Source organism: Odontomachus brunneus, unplaced genomic scaffold (genome assembly GCF_010583005.1).
Source record: "Odontomachus brunneus isolate Ranch 3 - 2012 unplaced genomic scaffold, Obru_v1 Obru_scaffold_012, whole genome shotgun sequence".
Lineage (NCBI taxonomy): Eukaryota > Metazoa > Arthropoda > Insecta > Hymenoptera > Formicidae > Odontomachus > Odontomachus brunneus.
This window is the reverse complement of record NW_022639462.1, coordinates 2,912,639-2,918,506: the sequence shown is the minus strand read 5'-3', so window position 1 is coordinate 2,918,506 and position 5,868 is coordinate 2,912,639.

Genomic DNA, 5,868 nt, shown 5'->3' with positions numbered 1-5,868 from the left:
GGGGGGGGGGGGGGAGGGATAGTCTTCGGATGCTTTTGTATAAGAGTGAGGGTAATCTATGCTATTGGTTCGTTGAATGATCAGCTATGGATATTTATAGGGATTGGTTTTTACCAAGGGCCTCTCCGCTTTGTCGCCTACACCGAGAAGTTGAGAATGCTAAGTATAACTTGGAAAATTGAGGCGAAAAGGGAGCTACTGAACGATAGTAGGAAACTAGCGACAGGAGGTAGTCGTCAGATGTCTCCGTGTAAGGGTAAGAATGATCTATTGGTTCATTTAGTGGTCAAATATGGTTATTCGCGGGGATTCTTTTCGCTCCTCGCATCGTTGCTCATGTCGAGAAGTTGAGAGAGACGTCACCGGAAAATTATGACGAAAAGATGCTTTCTGAATGTTAAAAGAGCGAGATATATGGAGAAGTGAGAGCAGGTCTGCACAGCTATAGTTATGCAATGTTTGGTCTCGGTTCCTTCTTTAATTCTTATGCTGAGACACGGGAGAGAGGTAGGGAAATGTGGGAAAAGTATTACCCGCGCGTGTGTTAGTATCATCGGAATTTTCTGGAGTTAATTGCGGCGGAGGCGAAAGAGGAAATGCTTTGGGGGCGAAGAAAGAAATATTTTTTAAAAGAAAAAGTTCATCATTTATTTATACATATAATCACGAATACATTTCTACTTATTTCGTATACATTTAGAAGTACAGGATTAAATGTAATGCTGAGAAATATGGAGTTTAGAGAACTTAGGCTTACAATTGAACAATATTTTATTAAATAATTTTACAATTATTCGGTCGTTTCGTTCAAGATCGGTATAAAAAAAGGCTAATAAATTGATTAAGATTATAACCGCACATATAATAAAAAACACGCAAGAGGTGTTCGCAAGTTTACGCCAAATATTCCTGAAGCTGAATGGTATACCATTGCTGAGTGATGGAATTTCTTCTAAGTCGGAAAAGGAATCTGGAATCGGTCGGAGGTAAGCCGTAGCTATCGAAGTATGTCTCCGTTCCATGTTTATCGGCGTAGAAGGCGATTCAGTGTTGTCCTAGGCGGTCATGATTGTTGGTATTGGCGACTATCGCCGTCGGCCTCGTCCACACCTTCGGCACACGGTCGGCTGGGTAGACCTCTGAATGTCTAACATCAAGATGTTGAATCGCTTGTAGAATTTCGAGAGAATTCATTTTGGGTAGAGGCGTATGTAAAGTATTTACCTTGGATATGGTCACCGTTATTTCGCCGCTCGTTTTATTCTCCATTGCTTTCGTTTCTTCGTCGGTTCTCTTTGTGGCTTCCTCCGGCGAAAAATTTGTTGTTTGGAGCCAACTGAGATTATAGCGAAATTCCACGCTATGGCCGGGCGACTCCACGCTCTCTTCACTAATAGTGCTGAGCCTGTTCTTCTCCTCCTCCTTTTCCTTAACCTCCTACCACTTCTTCGTCTCTCTGTCCTCGCACTGCTCTCGCGCGTTTAACCACTCCTTTAATTTACTGGCGTTGCTTAATGCGCAATGAAAATGTGAGCTCCACACTGTTACATGATAGCTGTGAAATATGCACTTCATATCACGCTCGCTTGATGGCAAACATTTAAACGAAAAAGAGATTTCTTCGAGAATATATACGTTTCTCCCTAGTAAATTTCGTAAATTCGATTTCTTGTTATTCCGGGCGTAAATATGCCGGACGTTTCTCGATATTTCATGCAAGTGCTGGAACAAATATTCCGAATCGGTTTCTCCATCGCACCACTTGATTCCGTGATAATTTTTCATGAGTTAATAATGTCATCTTCTCGTCTTCTCCTTCAATACGCCAAACGGATATTGCGGTTGTAAAATCCAGTATACGGTGCGTGAACGGCGACAACGGCGACTTCTTTAGCCATAAAGTTATCGTCGATGGCCAATTCTATGTTGCGTATTTCCGATGTTTGTCGAAATCTTTCACTCCGCTCAAGTTACCGCATTCGTCAGGTCTCGAGAAGAAATAATTAATCCTGCCCTAGGTAGAGTTATTTTTTCAAAGAGGGGCAGACGCCCGACAAGATGGTGGAGGGTTTCTTTCCTATCCGACATAATTTATATGACATGAATTTAAATGACTTGACGAGAAGAGTCAATTTCTAATACACTGTCAAATTCCGCATAGACGATACAATTAATCGTTGTGGCGAGGGGTCTGTCAAACCGTACTTCCAGCCGTAAAGCGCCGTACTCGTGTGCCGTGTCTTACGAGATTTCAATGTCCCGCGCAATGGGCGGACAGATCAGAGGTAAGATCGAAAGCGAAAAGAGTAAATCCGTTTAAATATTTTTCTCTAGTTATTCCATTACTCTCGTTCAAAAAGTGGATACCCGCCCCCGAAAACAGTGTTTGATAAGCTTCGACGTAGAGCTTCGACGTAGTGCCGCAGGGGACAAGTCGGGCTATAACGGTCAACTAGGAATTTGTTTGCCGTCAACATACATAGAGAAGAGGTATGCCGAAATTGCCGAAATTAAACGAATTTAATTTTCTATCCCCATTAATGCTTTATTATCGACAAAGCTGACTATTATTCGCTTTGGTAATTGTCCAAGTATGACGTTATCCAGCGATTCACCCACAACTTTGCGGTGAATCGTGAAATGTTTAACTTCGACTCTTGTTGAGAGAGTATTTGGCGGTGTGTTTGCTCAGCATTCTCGCGTGTGCAAGTAATATTTTGGGATTTACTTTAACCCTTCTTACGAGTAAACTAGCTTCTAGAATATGTATTTTCGATGCGCCATTAGCTTCCATGAGACAGAAAAAATCTTTTGAATGAACAAGCCGCAGCCGCACTTCCACACCGTTTAGTAAAAATTTATCTTGATTGAACACGTCGCAATGAAGATATCCTATGAGATCTAGCGCTTGTTCGTCTCGTATAAACATGGTAGACTATTCTAGCCCGACATTTTCTCGGCCCGCCTCTGCCCCCGGTACTGTGTCCATATGTTGCGTGGTATTTTCGTACCACAGGATCGAAGTCAGATGCGATCTTTTTGCCGGTGTAACGTAATTTAATAGCGTCTCGATGTACGCGTGATAGGCGTAAACGTTGTTCGGGAGTGACACGAGTTTTTGATTGAAATATACGTCGATTTGTTTGAACAATGAATGTAGAAAATGGTTTACGGGGCCTACTTTGACGTCGATTTTTTTAACTGCTGGCAGCGGGTTCTTTCTATTAGTACACGAAGCGACAGCATAATGTGAGTGAGGTCTATATATTCTTCTCCATGTCCAGGTACGACGAATTCTATGGGGGCGTCGTCCGCAAAAGAAAACACGGGCTTGTAATAAATCCATTGCGAACTCTCGATGCTGGTTTGGATGGATAGTAAAGAGAAGAGATCGAGCTCGCTCCTTAAGCACTTGCTGGAATGTGTGTGAAGAAAATACATACTTAGTCATGTTCTTGTCTCGAGAGCGTTCATTCGGCGATTAAGAGAAAATGTCGGATACAGTACGTTTTTTGTTAACTCTACGACGTTCTACAGTTTCGCTGCTGCGTCTTCCCACTATGTGCTTCTTCTCTTTCTTCTTTGATGATTTCTTCACCGTCGTATTTCCCCGTCTCGTCTTAGTTTTCGACGATTTCAAAGAAATCCTTCTGCCGCCGCAACTACGTTTACGCAAGCTGGATTTACCGATGTAACCGCTAAGTCTGTCGAAAGGAAACTGGAGCTTCTTAATCTTCGTCGCCGAATTATATCTGGATCCCTCCATCAGTTTACTGATTTCTTTTCTGGCCCATCTCTTAAGGTTCTCCCCTGATTCCTTAAGTCGAGTTTGACCGCAGTTTTCAACGGGGTGTTATTTTCCACGTCCTCGATTATATCAATACCGCTAAGTAAAGCTTCTTTTTCAACAACGCGTAAAGCGCTGATTAAATAAGCAAGCCTCCCGAGAAAACTCCCGATATCGTGTCCACGCTGATACCGCGAACCTACGAAAATATGAGGAATTTCGCCACTGCGGCCGCCCCTAAACTGTGCTACGTAATATTCCTGGTAATGGAATTCCTCATATTTTCGTAGGTTCGCGGTATCAGCGTGGACACGATATCGGGAGTTTTCCCGGGGGGCTTCCTTATTTGATCAGCGCTTTACGCGTTGTTGAAAAAGAAGCTTTACTTAGCGGTATTAATATAATCGAGGACGTGGAAAATAACACCCCGTTGAAAACTGCGGTCAAACCTGGCTTAAGGAATCAGAGGAGAACCTTAAGAGGTGGGCCAGAAAAGAAATCAGTAAACTGAAGGAGGTATCCAGATATAATTCGGCGACGAAGATTAAGAAGCTCCATATAGTGTTATAATATACCATTAAATAAATTCTTTTTAATCGCAGCGTCGGAAGTGCAAAGTCATCGTTAGCGTCCCAACTTCGAATGGTACACCGAAAAAATTGTATATTTCATGGTAGAAAAGTCCCCTCTAAAACTTGCTTCTAAATGAATATTCTAAAAAATTAAGAATATTTCCCTTTAAAAATCTTTTGTTCAGAAAAATATATAAAATATATAAAATATTCTAATATAATATACTTTATATATACACACGTAATTGGTTAACAAACGATACTTGTGCTTGTGCATGCGCAAGATTGTGTAAGGCTGTAGCAGCCTAGTGCCTTAAGCCTAGCCCGAATCGGAACACTGGGCCTAGAGTGGTTCTTGCACATTAGTACAATACGTGATGCAGCACGCGGTACACGATACATGATGTCCTATAATGATGTGTTATGTAGGACAAAACATGATGAAACGCTAAAAGACGTTTCAGCCGAAATGCACGTGTTGCATAAACGAACACTGCGAAATACGGTAAGTAAATCAAAAGTGCACGCGCTGCAGAAACATCACGTTACACTTTTGAACTGTTGGGTAATTAGGTCGGTAACCTAATTCCCTAATTTCACAAATGATATATAAAGAGTTGGACCACCTACTCGAAAGAGGGAGAGTAGAGAGAAAAGTACTGTCCAGTCTAGAGGCGCACGTTACGTGTCTCAGGTGAGAGACAACTGACTCGAGAGTAATACGAGTGTCCTGCATTACAATAACGCGATACATTAATCTAAGCGGTGTAGGATAAGCTAAAAAGTATCCATGTGAAGTGCAATAAGAGCGTGATCAGGAATTGTAAGGAGACAAGTTCTATTACACCAAATAATACGTTTTATTAAGAAACACCTCAAGACTACTAAATTCCCTTATCATCCTATACGTTTGCACGTTTGCACCGGATCCCAATTACCGGTTGTGCTCATCGTAACCGAGAGCACAACAAAATTGATGCATTGCGTATCATTTTGGTCTACGAAAACCATAACGCAATAATGAAAGATTGAGAGCAGTAATACGATACATGGCTTCACGCATACTGGCCTTTTCCCCCACTTATACATACAGAAACTCTCCATTTATGTGTAAAACGATTCGTTATACGGATAGACGGAACGTGTTATATGCGTAAATGGCGGAAAAAACGCCATTAGTCTGCGCGGCGCCAAAATCGTATCTCTGGAAAAATTACAAGCAGGAATATTATACGCATGCGTGAACGACATCTCAACCAATGAAGAATGTCCACGTATATGCACAGAAATCATCGACATATAGACTAGACCGCTAGTGTGGTGGAAGGGTAAAACACAAGTAGAGTGAGAGAGAGACATTATGAGGTCCCCTCCGTGTCTTTCTACTACAGCTTCATTGGCTGTAGAGTTTCCTTCCTTCTTCCTCCCTGTCTTCATATTGCCTCCTTCTCATTCTACTCGTGTTTCTACTTCTTCCACCGCAACTAACGGTCCAGTCTATATATTGAT